The sequence below is a fragment of the Musca domestica genome, unplaced genomic scaffold (assembly GCF_030504385.1).
Source record: "Musca domestica strain aabys unplaced genomic scaffold, Musca_domestica.polishedcontigs.V.1.1 57, whole genome shotgun sequence".
Classification (NCBI taxonomy): Eukaryota; Metazoa; Arthropoda; class Insecta; order Diptera; family Muscidae; genus Musca; species Musca domestica.
The window spans coordinates 4,019,713-4,032,933 of record NW_026712358.1 but is presented as its reverse complement, the minus strand read 5'-3'; the positions used below and the strand labels follow the sequence as shown (position 1 = coordinate 4,032,933).

At 36.4% G+C, this 13,221-nt stretch overlaps 1 protein-coding gene across 1 annotated transcript in view; it reads right to left on the bottom strand.

Moving 5' to 3' along the window:
• LOC101898917 (uncharacterized) overlaps positions 1–10,078 on the bottom strand; it is a 70,250-nt gene extending 60,172 nt beyond the window's left edge. The window contains exon 1 of the mRNA XM_059128726.1: positions 9,182–10,078. The gene's annotated coding sequence lies outside the window, so the exon portion shown is untranslated. The remainder of the gene's footprint in view (positions 1–9,181) is intronic.
• Between the last annotated feature and the right edge of the window lie 3,143 nt (positions 10,079–13,221).

Sequence of the window (13,221 nt, the reverse complement as noted above, 5' to 3'; positions counted from 1 at the left end):
GGGGGGAGGGTTGTGGCTGCTTGGGATATTGCATTTAATGCAATATTTAGAGGATTTTGATATTTCTGCTTGCATTGACTTGATATTTTATTTATATTTATTATATAACCTACAAACGGAATCCGCACAAGATCTTTTGTTGCGCCTTGCTTTTTCGAGATAGATGCAGCTCCAGCTAGAGGTCATATCAAAAGCGTTGAAAATATTTTGAAATTGTGCAATTGTAATTTTTAATTTTATTAAATGAATGGTTGACCTAATTTTTGTTGGAGGGGAATGTGAATAAGAAAGAAGAGAATTTGAATTTGGGAAGCGGCAGAAAGGTACCTAATACTCTTCTAAGAAATTTTAAAAAGCAATGGGTTAAGAATTAGTCGAGGAGAATATTATCATCTTCTCTCTCTCTCTCTCTAAATCTCTGGGAAACATTCGCTTATATTTATTACATAAAAATTATATATTATATATTATATATATTATATAAAAATATGAGTACTCATCAATGTTGCCGTTTTATTTAGACAACCGATGACATAAAAACGAACCTTGATAGTGGTTACCCATCAAACGACTTTTTTGGTACATTGTTACCGCAAGATTTTGTGACAGTAATTTTGTCATTCTATACTGGGACACTTAAATTTTAGTGTGTGGAACTTCCATAAAAGCGAAGCTTTCATAAACTATCATTCATTGTTTCTTACGTTTTCACAAGGAATACAGGGTAATTAAATCTACAGTTTTTTTTTGCAGTTTGCTTTTTTAACCCTAACATATACATTTGATTGAAGTGGTCCATAGAGAACCATTTGAAGTACCAGAAGATTTTTATACAAATGTGATAAGTGGAAGACAAGTAACACTGAGCAACATCAGTTGGGTGGGAAGGCACATTTTTTTTAAATGATATGTCAAATGAATTGAGGAATATGCCAAACGCACAGGCAAAGTTACACTCGATTTGCAAAAAATCAAAATTCATAGGGGGCCTACTATTTGACCCCACTCCACTTTGGTTATGTACAGGGTGAGATAAAAAAATCTGCAACAAAGTCAAAAGCCATAATTTTTAAATTTTATTGAATGAAAACAAAAAATATAGGAAATAGAATCAAATTTTAGAATAAGTTTAGATTTGTTCGAATTGGTCACCTTAGCACGAGTTATGGCCTTCAAACGGCCAATGAAAGTCACATGCTGCCTGACTGTTGCTCTACGGTATTTTGGCCCATTCCCGGTGAAGCGCTTGCTTGAGGTGATCGACACTTTGGTATTTTTTAATGCCAATCCTGCTTTCCAAAATACTCCAGACACAATAGTTCAACGGATTGGTACCCGGAGATTTTGGTGGCCTTTGTGCGCTGGAAATGAAGCGAGGAACCTCATTTTGTAACCATTCTTGGTTACAAGAGTGCTGAGTGCGATGGTGTGATGGTGCGAGTCCTGTTGGAATGTCCAAGGACTGCGGCAAAAATGTTTGCGTACGCAAGGTTTTAATACAACCCCTCCAAAATATTTTGGCGATATTCGGCATTTATTCTGATGCCACCGTCGATTAATATGAGCGGAGAGCGACCATCGGCTGTTATGGCGGCCCACAACATCACCATGGTCGGCGCTTGAGTTCTGCTGGCCAACCGAAGGTGCACATTTTCAGCTGACCTCTTTGGCAAGTAAACACGATCATTTTGTTTGTTTACAAACTGCTGGACAACGAATGTTTTCTCATCGGATAAAACCAAATTCTTCAGTTCACCACTTTCGGTCAAGCCCTTTTGAGTCTATTTTCTTTCTGTTGAGGTGTAAGTTCTTGCTCTTTTTCAATGGCTCATTTTTCAATATTTGCCGAATGGAATATTGCGATATGTTCAGCTGACGAGCCATTTTTCGGCCACTGCGACGCGGGTTCCGATCAAGTCGCTTCTTTACTTTTCGAACCATTTCTGATAATGTTGCCGTTTTCTTCGGTCCACTTTCTTGACATCGAGCTACCCTACCAGATCACAGTAACGAGCGATGGTACGAGACACAAAAGATTTATTCACATTTAAATGCTGAAGTGCTCTAACTATAGCCACTACTTTTTTTCTAGCCAAATATAAAGAAATCACACCATCACGCTTGAATTCCATCACGAATAACTTTTTTGTGTAAAATTCTATGTAAAATGCTTTTGTACGCTTGTAAACAATATAATGAGCTGTCACTGGAATAATTTTAAAAGTTGTTGGACGAGTGGCTTAGATATGACAGCAGTCTGAAGTTGGTTTCTGTTTTTCCATCTCACCCTGTATATCAATACAAGATGTAGTGTGGAGATGGGCCACGTCTACGGGTATCTCTCCCAAAAAGGGTGAAAATTTGAATGATTAGAACTCTCAAAAAATTCAAATATGGAATATATCGGTCCACTCTTTATGGTACCACCCCCACATGCGGTCAAAATTATTAATATTTTTTAATGTAAACTTAATGCAAGTATGACATATGTGGTCCACTCTTCCTGGTAACTCTTTTACAAAAGTTTAGTCTTTTCAAAAAATATTTATGTATTGTGGAGGAAGTATTTATATAGTGGAGGAAATATAGTATTTATAATATACACCACCATTGACACGCCGAAATATTCATATCGGTTTCGGATAGACACTAAATGGACAATATTATTCTTTGGTTCCTCCCCCATAAAGGATCAACATTTTTAATAATCATAACGCAGGTCAAAATATATTAAAATTAACAGAAGGGTTGATAATTCTCCAATTGCGTACTTTCTATGTAATCAATATATGCAAAGTAAAAAATCGGAAATCTTCGATTGTTCTCCAAAAATTAGCTCTTAAGCCGGGACGAACTTTTAATACCCTCCACAACTTGGAAGGAACTTGAAGAAATATTAAAAAAATCGTAGAAGATACTGTTTAAATAAAACCCGTTATATGGGGGCTTTGCTAAGACGAGGAGCTGTCATAGACCGATTTCGAACTTCAAATACGAAATTTAAAACAATTCCGGTGAATAAAATCGCTAATATCATCAAAATACTGGAAAAGAGCGGTACCGTATAAGTGGGGTATACGAAGTCGCCGCTAAAATTGTCGAAATACCGAATATAGGTAGGTATTGTTATAAGGCAGCTATACGTAAACGTAGACCAGCAGACAGAGGCTGTAGTACCAATTATGAACTTTAAATACCAAATTTGAAACAATTCCGGTCTATAATGTCTCTATAATCATATAAATACCGAATATTGCGATTAACCGTTATATAGCGGCTATATGAAGATGTGGGCCTTCATAAGTAATTTTTTGTCGTAGATTATATTGCTCATTACGAACTTAAAATACAAAATTTGAAATAATTCCGGTGAATAATGTTGCTAATATCATCAAAATATCGAAAAAAGGGCGACTGTAGTACACATTGCGAACTTTAAACACCAGATTTGAAACAATTCCGTTGAATAATGTCGCTAATATCAAAATACTGAAAAAAAGAGAGATACCGTTAGATTGGGGTTATACAAAATATGGACCGACATTGCCCATTTACGAACTTAACCTGCCTTCTGGCAAAATACACCTGTGTGCAAGCTTTTAGCCTTCTATCTCAATACGTTCGAAAAATAGCGTGATTACAACCGACGGACAGATAGACGGACCGCCTTAGAATTTTACGCTGATCATGAATATGAGTATTGAAACATGAGTATTTCGAGGAGTTACAAACGGAATGACAAAGTCAATATACCCCCAAGAATATCCTAGACTCTGTTTTGCTATGCTATAAAGGATGTTGCAGTATATTCTCCTTCCCATCTTTGTTTACAAAAAGTCAGAAGCAAATAAGCACTCTGATAAGTCTTGGTTGTTATATACTCCATGCGTCTAAATCTATATTTTGATTAGGAAAACCATGATACACTGCATGTCAATCAATCACGCCTGGTTTGTGCTGGTCTAAAATTAATGATTCCCAACGCCCTTTTGGAGCTCCAATTCTGCAGACTAACTCGTCTCCGATTTTTTTTTTTTTTTTTTTTTTTTTTTTGTGTAAAGTCCTTATCTCTGGGGATCGACGTGAACCACTCTTGCTGGGCATCGTATCATAGAGTAACATTTATTACATTCTTTAACTGACATATGTATCTTTTTTAAAATTCCCAATTCCAAAGCCCCGAAATAACCCCTCTACCTCATTTAAGTGTTAAAATATCAGACGTTCAGTTGGCTTCTTCAAAAAATGACAACAATATAAATCAACATAAACATTCAAATTTGCACACACAATAAAAATGGAAATAGCAACAACAACGACAGCAGCAAAAACAACAACACCAATGCAAACATATTAAAATAACATTCGCCAAACTTCAATTAACGCCACTTAATAGACTCTTCATTTTTCAGTTGATATAATTGCTTGCTATTATTTGCTTCTGCTGTCGTTGTTGTTGTTGTTACTGTTGCTTCGGCTGTTGATGTTGATGATAGTGATATTAAATAAATACTAAACGATGTTTCCATCACAAAATAAATTTGCAAAAAAAAACACATACAATTTAACTTGGAAATAAAATTGTTAACTGCAATGTGGAAGAAAAAAGAGACTTTCAAAAATGCACAAAAACTAAGGCAATAATGATTTGCTAAATTGTAGTTCAGTATTTTAAAACCATGTTCATTTACACCCTATTTAAGAATTTAAGGCAAACAAAGTAAATTAAAACAAATCACATTAAACTGCCATAAACATCAATATTAAGTTGCCTTGGCTGGCAGGTTGGCGGATGGAAAGGGTCTGATTTGCAATGCAATCTTCATCTCATCGCGGCGGCACGCCACACCAGCCAGGATTTTTTTTAAAATAGGATTTTTAAATTTTGATTGGATTAAACAAAACCTTAAGAATATTGAAAATACTTTTTTCCCTTGTCATACGATCTACATATTTTCCGCGTATATGAACAAAGCAAGTAAAAAATCAGTAAGTTCGGCCGAGAATACCCTTCAACACTTGGAGCGAATTTGGAAATTTCAAAAAAAAAAAAAAAAAATAAATAAATTCCATTGAATATCCTTTTGAAATCTTAAAAATGCCGAAAATAGCCGTTATATTAGGATTTATACGAAGACATAGACCTGCAGTGGCAACTTTTGTTATAAGCCATTACAATATTCAAATACGAAACTTAAAAAAAAAAAATCCGGTGAATGCTATATTATTCATCAAAATACCGAATGTAGGGAGGTACCGTTTTATGGAGGCTATACGTAGACGGGGCCTGCATACGCAATTTTTTTACATAGGATGTAATCCCCTTTACGAATTCTAAATTCGAAATTTGAAACCACTCCCGTGAATAATGCGGGGGGGGGGGGGGGTACCGTTGTATGTGGGCTATACGTTATCGTGGACCCATACAGACATTTTTCTTCTAGGGGGTGTAGTGCTTAGGAAGAACTTCTAGTATGCATTTTTAGCATGCAATACCGTTGAAAAATGTAGCTAAAATCATCAAAATACCGAATATATAGAGGGGTACCGTTATATCGGAGCTATACGAAGACCTGGACCTGCTTAAAAAATTTTCTGTCACATGCTGTAGTACCTATTAGGAACTTCAAATACAAAGTTTCAAACAATTCCGGTTAATATTGTACCTTAAATCGTCAAAATACCGAATTTGCGAAGACCTGGACTTGCATAGACAATTTTCTGGCGTAGACTGCAGTACCCATTAGAAACTTCAAATACGAAACAATTCCCGCGAAAAATGTCGCTGAAATCAACAAAATACCGAATAAAGTGAGGCATCGTGGGGACCATATGGAAACCTGGACCTGCATAGGCAATCTTCTGTCGCAGGCTGTAGTACCTATTATGAACTATCATTACCAAATTTGAAAAAATTCCGTTGAACAATGTCGCTAAGATCATCAACAAACCGAATATGGGCAGGTACAGTTACATGGGAGCTATACCTAAACGTGGACCTATATAGCCCATTTCCAATACCAAAAGTCATGCAGACGAAACACACATTTGAGTAAAATTTTATCAACCCACTTCATTTTGTTTGGAAGCTAGAGTGATTTTCGTAGATGGACGGACGGACATCGCTAAATCGACATGGTAATTTTATGCTTATATATACTTTGTGGGATCGAAAATGTATATTTTGAGGTGTTACAAACGGAATGACAAACTTAATATTCCCCCCATACTATAGTGGAGGGTATAAAATGAACTATATTGTACCTTTCAACACAGAATGGAGAGCATATTCAATTCGGCATTCCTAAATATATATCATGAATTCCATAAAGTATACATATTATTCTCCACTTACATATAAACGTGTTTTTTAAGAAACAACAAAAACGGAATTAAAACCGACTATTTGGAGAATAAAAAAATCATGATTTGTTGAAATCACGAAAGAGCTCACATGATACAAGAGGGAATTTGCATATTAAAAAAGAATATATTGGACCACGTTAACTTATAAGCCACTTATAACACTCAAATTATAGGTAAGTTGATTTGAAAATGGATATAAGGCCTTTACGTGCCAAGACTTATTTAAATTCTGGTTTTTTCACCTTTCCGTGAAATCCTGAAACGCCCATTGAAATTGCAAAACAATCTATTACATTTAACTTGGCTTCAAAAAATGTCTACAACTTTCAAAATTTTTCTAATCGGTGGAGGTTACACCAAATATATTTAACTGAAGATTTTTTATACTATGTGATTGCCCATTTCTTTTTTAATCGAACCGGTTATATAGGACCAGGAAAATTTAATATCACGTAAACCACATCCGTGCCATAAAATAATAATTATTTGAAGCTCTGAATGAAAAAATGAGGCATCAGAAGGTTGTCAAAAATAGCACATCGCAATGTATCGTATATAGATTTTGTTTTATGGTAGACGCTATTGCATCATTCCCTCAAACAAAATTCTAAATAAACTTTAAGTTTTTGAAAAACAAGGATGTTCTGGATGATCAGGTACCTATCCAAAAAAAAAAAAAATATAATAATATGAGAAATCATAAATTTAACATAGAGAGTTGAAAATATATTGGTCGATACCTTGTGTTAATTCGCCCATAAAACGATGTCACACTAAGAGTATATATCAAACACAACTTGTTTTTGTTTGGAGAAACCCTCTCACATACATTGGACACACATTCGTGTTGCCGTCGGCATTTCAACTACTAAATTATTATATGGGTATTGACCAACACTACAATATGTTCCAAGTCCCCTTATATCCAACTCCATTTTGGAAGTTTTCGTTTTTGAAATAATTTCAAAGGGCTCTGCCCAGAGGTTACCCTTTGGTTTTTGACCCGGAGAATTTGGCCAATATTTACGCATTCCGTAGTGTTGTTAAGTATTCAAAACAATTTCACACGAAAGTTGTGGTCGATTTTACAGCTAAATATAATGCAATGGTCTTCCAAAATGCTAGACTTCTTTCCTGTCCTTAACTCTCTTCTCATGCGAAATTCCGTGTCGATTAGTTTTTAATTGTGGCCTATAGAGCGACTACCAAATTAGAAAAAAAAAATAATTTTTTTTTGTCCATTTGAACCTCTAAATGTACATCTTAAAACCAACAGGCTTTAATTCTGACCCTAACTCTACCCTCATGCAAAATTTCGTGGGGATCGGACGATAATTGCGACATGCATATAATACCCTGAAAAAGTAGTGTTGCGGAGTGTAAAAATTCAAAAAATTTACAATTTAAAATTGGAAGTCAATTTGAAAAAATCGCATTCTATTAAAAATTTGACAAAAATTGAACAAAATATATTCACATTATTATTTGTATATTTTCCCGCTATTTTCTTAGATTTTATCCTTTTCTGGCAAGAGACCATTCCGAATTGATGAGAAATGTGAAAAATAGTGGAAATTTTCCTACATAAAAGTTAGGGTCTATTTTACCCGCTAATTATTGTCCGATGGCCGCCCAAATTAGTAGTTGTAGTTTCTGCCAAGTCCTAAACTCTAACTCCATGTAAATTTTCGCGTCAATTGGTTCATAATTGTAGCCTATAGAGCAACTGCAAAATCAGGAAAATTTTATTTCCAATTTGGTCCATTTCAATACCTAAATAACGTGCGAACATCTCCAAAAACAATAATACCTCTAACACATAGTGTTGTAACATAAAAAAACTAGTTAGGATAAAGGTTTTCAAAAAAAAAAAAATAAATAAATAAAATAAAAAAATAATAATAATAAATAATTAAAAAAAATTTTTTTGACCTCTCATTTTTTTTTAGAATATTTCGGTATCTTCAAATATCATCTGGGAATTAAGGAAAGTTGTTGTAGTCAAATTGTCTGTTTATATTCTTTTTTGGCGTGATCAGAATAATATATTCTTCTATGTTTTCTGCTAAGCTAATAAAAATATCAAAGTTCTGTTAATAAAAGAATGCCTCTCTCTCTAGTGTTTTTTATCCCTCTTTCCTTGTTACAATCTTTACTCCCCATAGAAATTTACTTTACGAACATATATTACAACAAAGTTCTCTTCATTGATTAAGGACTTAACCTAACCTTAAATATCTTCTTAATAATTGCCAAGAACTGCCTCCATGCTCCAAATAGCTGTGCCATGAAAAAGATTTATAACATCCTCTGTCAAACACACACACACACGCACGCACACACACACACTCATAGACAAATCATAACAATTTTACATATGACATCAATTCCATGTCACCATAAATATTTCAAATTCTACTCACAAACAAACACTCACACACAACCATGGAGATTCATAACACCAAATATACACATGCATGCATGCACTCACACTCACACCTATGTAGGCATGGAGACAATAAAAGAATGAAATGCTCTCTGATTCGTTGGAAAAATAAACGAAAACAAAATTCCGATATAATTTCCATAAAGCCAGCCAACACGGTTTTTATATCCGCCCTTGCGGTTTGTTGTTGTTGTTGTTGCTGTTATTGTTATATGGAAACGGAAAATTTGCATAAAAAAATTAAATTCTTCTAATCGAAATGTACCGTTATAGTGAGGAATAACAAATTGTGAACACAATGTGATGAGGAGGGTGATGGAACGACGTCGGGGGAATCGATAAAGAGATGAAGAGGTGTGGAAAACTTACATTCTTTCATGGAAGCCGGGCAGAACAGGAACATCAGCAGTAAGCAGAATTGTGGAGGATGACAGGAACGTAAACGGAAAAATGATGGTTGTTGTTATTGTTGAGTTAGACGACAGCAAAGATGATGTTGATGATGATGTCTCTTGACGACGATCAATTTTCCCCAACATGCAAATTATAAATATCCGCATAAATTGTTTCAGAGAGCTGGGAGCCTCAGCCTGATTATTCAATAACTATCGGTAATGATAATAGCACCACTATTTCACTGGGGTTTCGTTGTGAACTTTTTCTTTTTTTTCTTTCGTGCTTTCCTTCTTGGTTGGTTGGTTTGTTTTTATTTTTTTTCTTGTGTTTAGACTACACGTTTAGCAGCGATGTAGGAATAGAGAGAATGATTTAACGGATATCCGCTTTTGCAAAACAAAAAATGAAAAACGTAAAACACTCGCGGATTCACAAGAGTTGAAGAGCAGTTATTTGAAGAGGATGTCTGGAGGGGGGACAATCTTCAACAGGAAAATATGAAAAAATTGCACTACAGGTGTTTCTTTTATGGGGCTGATGGGTTGTTGGGGGTTGCGGGGAGTTTTCATTAGCTTAAGAGGGGCATCCTTGGGATGTGTTTGTTAAGTGCAGATACTGTAGTAGTCACAAACATATTTTTCCGGAAGTTGGAAGTTACACTCGGACACACACACACACACTTGGGTAACCGTTATTTATGGGCGGCAATCTTTATTGGGTTTCTTGCGTTTATTATGCATATCCGTTGGTCCGGTTCAGATGCATGGGAACTATTTTGTTGTGGCAGATTTACTTTTTTAATTTTTTACACTTGTTGGTAAGAGTTTGAGAGCACCACAAAAGAGAATTATTTTATTCTCTAGAATTTTTTAATTATTGCAAATTTTAATTAACTGTCCTCCACAGAAATTCACTTTCCTTTTCTTTTGTTCGATTATTTTTTACTTCTTTTTTCGTATTGGAATTTTCTTGACTTTATCCGTTTTAAATATCCTCTTTATGAAACGCGAAATGATAGACTGACTAAATGTGCTCGCTTTATTTTTGTCACGATCATCATTTGCTCCACCCGTTCGTTCGTCCGTCCGTCACACACGAACGTATTTACGCTCACTCTCGTTTGTTGTTACAGCAGCCGGAAAGAGGGTGGAAGAAAGGCGCTCTTTAAGCTTTAATTATTTTTTTTTTAATATTTAATATTTTCTTTCGTTTTCCACCTAGAATCGGGTTTGGCATTTGTTACAGTTTTTTGTTTTGATTTTATTTTGACCACTTGCAAATTTTCCTGCACCACGCTCATTCATTCACTCGATGCGCACTCGACCACACTCATCACTCCAATGCAAATGCAACAAAGCGCAGAGCTTTTCCACAGTTTTCGGTTTCTAAGTTCAACAAAAATGTGTAACAACTGGATTAACCCGTAATGACGACCATTCTCTACAGGTACGTGATGAAGTACTGAATTCATAACAATCTTAACGCTTCAGCTTTACCCCAAACAAAATACAAAACTCACTGGAACAAAAACACAACAAAAAAAAAAAAACTAAAACAGACTCAGCACACATCCCAACAAAAGCAACAACAACAACGACGACAATGCCGAACGAGATCAACTATGAAGTGAATATCAGTTGAGGAGCTACATAGAGCGCGCTGCAGCACACACAAAGCGATCGACCAAGCAGCCGACCTACCTACCTACACAGTCATGGCAGAGCAGCCAACGTCAAAGACCAGCCGCGCTCGCAATCATGGCTTACAAGCGACGAAAAATAAACCTTCTTCTATTCATCTCAAGTCAGAAGTTAGCCGCAGCCACAATATTCGAAGCGAACAGAATTGAAGAAGACAACGACGAGTGAACGAACAAACGAACACGGCTCCAACATCCATCCATCCACCACCACCATCATCATCGTTTGCAACGAGAGCGGAAAGGTGTAGCACAAGCAGACGACTTACATATAAAACTGTTACAATTACAAGCAATTCAAATCAAGCGCAACCAAAACCGCCCGCCAACCAACCATCCAACCATCCATCTATCTCCAGCAACACAGCATCATTACAAAATAATAACAACCACCACACAACTTCTAATACTACGTACTGCCTCTGCCAATGGCTACGCCAACGCTTAAGAAGCTCTACCAGCCGAGGCAGAAGCTTACAAGCCGCCAACCAGTCAACCAGCCAGCCAGCCAGCCATCCTTTTTGCTGGCACACAACGAAAAAAAGATCATCGAAATCACCCAAAACATTTGTGCGCGCCAGCCAGTCAGCCAGCCAGCCACTACTCCCTTTTGGTTGCCTTCCTTCCTTCCATCCTTCCTACCAGCCATCGCCAGCTACCCCACAAACAAATCCCCAAAACCATCATCAGCAGTTAGTCAATGAATGAATGAACCAAACAAAACCGATCAGCCAACCAACAATAACAACAACAAGACCCCACGAGGAACACACCACACAGCACATAGCCAAAGTCATGAATGTTCAGTTATTCAGTTAACTGTTTTTGTAGTCTCGTCGTCGTAATTCAGTTTGGCTGGCTGGTCGGCTGGCTGCTCCAACAGCCAACTATGGGGCGAACTCTCTGCTCGACTGTTGTCTGCTGCCACATCTGCGTCACAGCAGCCAAAGACAACAGAGGTGGCTGGAGCACGTTTTGATGGTTGCCTGCTAGCTACGTAGCTGGCTGGTTGACTGGCTGGCTGGCTGGCATTCCATTTAAAAGTTGTTACTTTTTTGCATCCGAAATTGGGTGGAGTATCTTCCGCCCAACATGTATTTGTAGCATGCTTTTGTTTATCGTCGTTGTGCGCTTGTTTGGTTGTTGTCGCTGTTGTTGTTGTTTTTGTGTGAGAAGATCAATTGCAAGAGATACGTAGTGTTTTGAGAGGTAAATAGTTGTGCTCACGTAAACGTGAACGTAGAGTACAGAGTAAGTGAGACACAATTGCTCAGTTGAATTTAATGGTGGAAAAGAGAAGAAGGCAAAAACAAACCGTTGTGAGTTAAATGGTAAAGAGAACGGCTCTAAGAGAATTAGTTGGAATTACTTGGGAGAAATAGCTAAACGGAATATTTAATGTCGACGGTAGTGTGGAAAATGCCACAACTGGGTGATGTGCTTCAAAATGCTTTTTATGCTCTGATGGAACAATGTTCCTTAAACGGTAAAGGAAGAATAGGATATAAGAACAATTTATCCTGAGAGCGTATACTTGACCAAAAATTTAATTATTAATCATACGCCTAATTTGCAACTAAGGTACTAAATCGGTCAATAAGTCAAACTTTTCTGCAAAATATAATAATAATAAAATAGTAACAATATATTACTATTGTCATTGCTGTATATTATTAAGAGCAATATAAGTACAAATTCTTTCGATTTATGTGGAATTAAAACAAATTAGACATTTCTGGCAGGTACCAAAAGAGTAAACTCATATATCCACTACATTTTCTGATTTCGATGCAAATATAAGGATGGGCAATATATCGAGAAATCGCAATGAAGATACAAATTTTATGCGGCTTACAGGGTAAGATGAAAAAACAGCAACCTGCAACCATTTCTAAGCCACTCGTCCGACAGCTGTTTCAATTATTCCAGTGACAGATCATTATATTATTTACAAGCGTACAAAAGCATTTTGGTGAGAATTTTCCAGAAAAAAATCTTATTCGTAATGGAATTCAAGCGTGATAGTGTGATTTTTTTATATTTGGCTGGAAAACCACAAGTGGCTATCGTTAGAGCACTTCAGCATTTAAACATGAATAAATCTTTTGTGTCTCGTAGCATCACTCGTTATCAATATGGCAGGACGTCAAGGAAGTGCACGGAAAAAAACAGCAACATCAGCAGAAATGGTTCGAAAAGTAGAGAAGCGACTTGAACGAAACCTGCGTCGAAGTGGCCGAAAAATGGCTCGTGAGCTGAACGTATCGCAATATTCCATTCGGCAAATATTGAAAAATTAGCTCGAGTTAAAGCC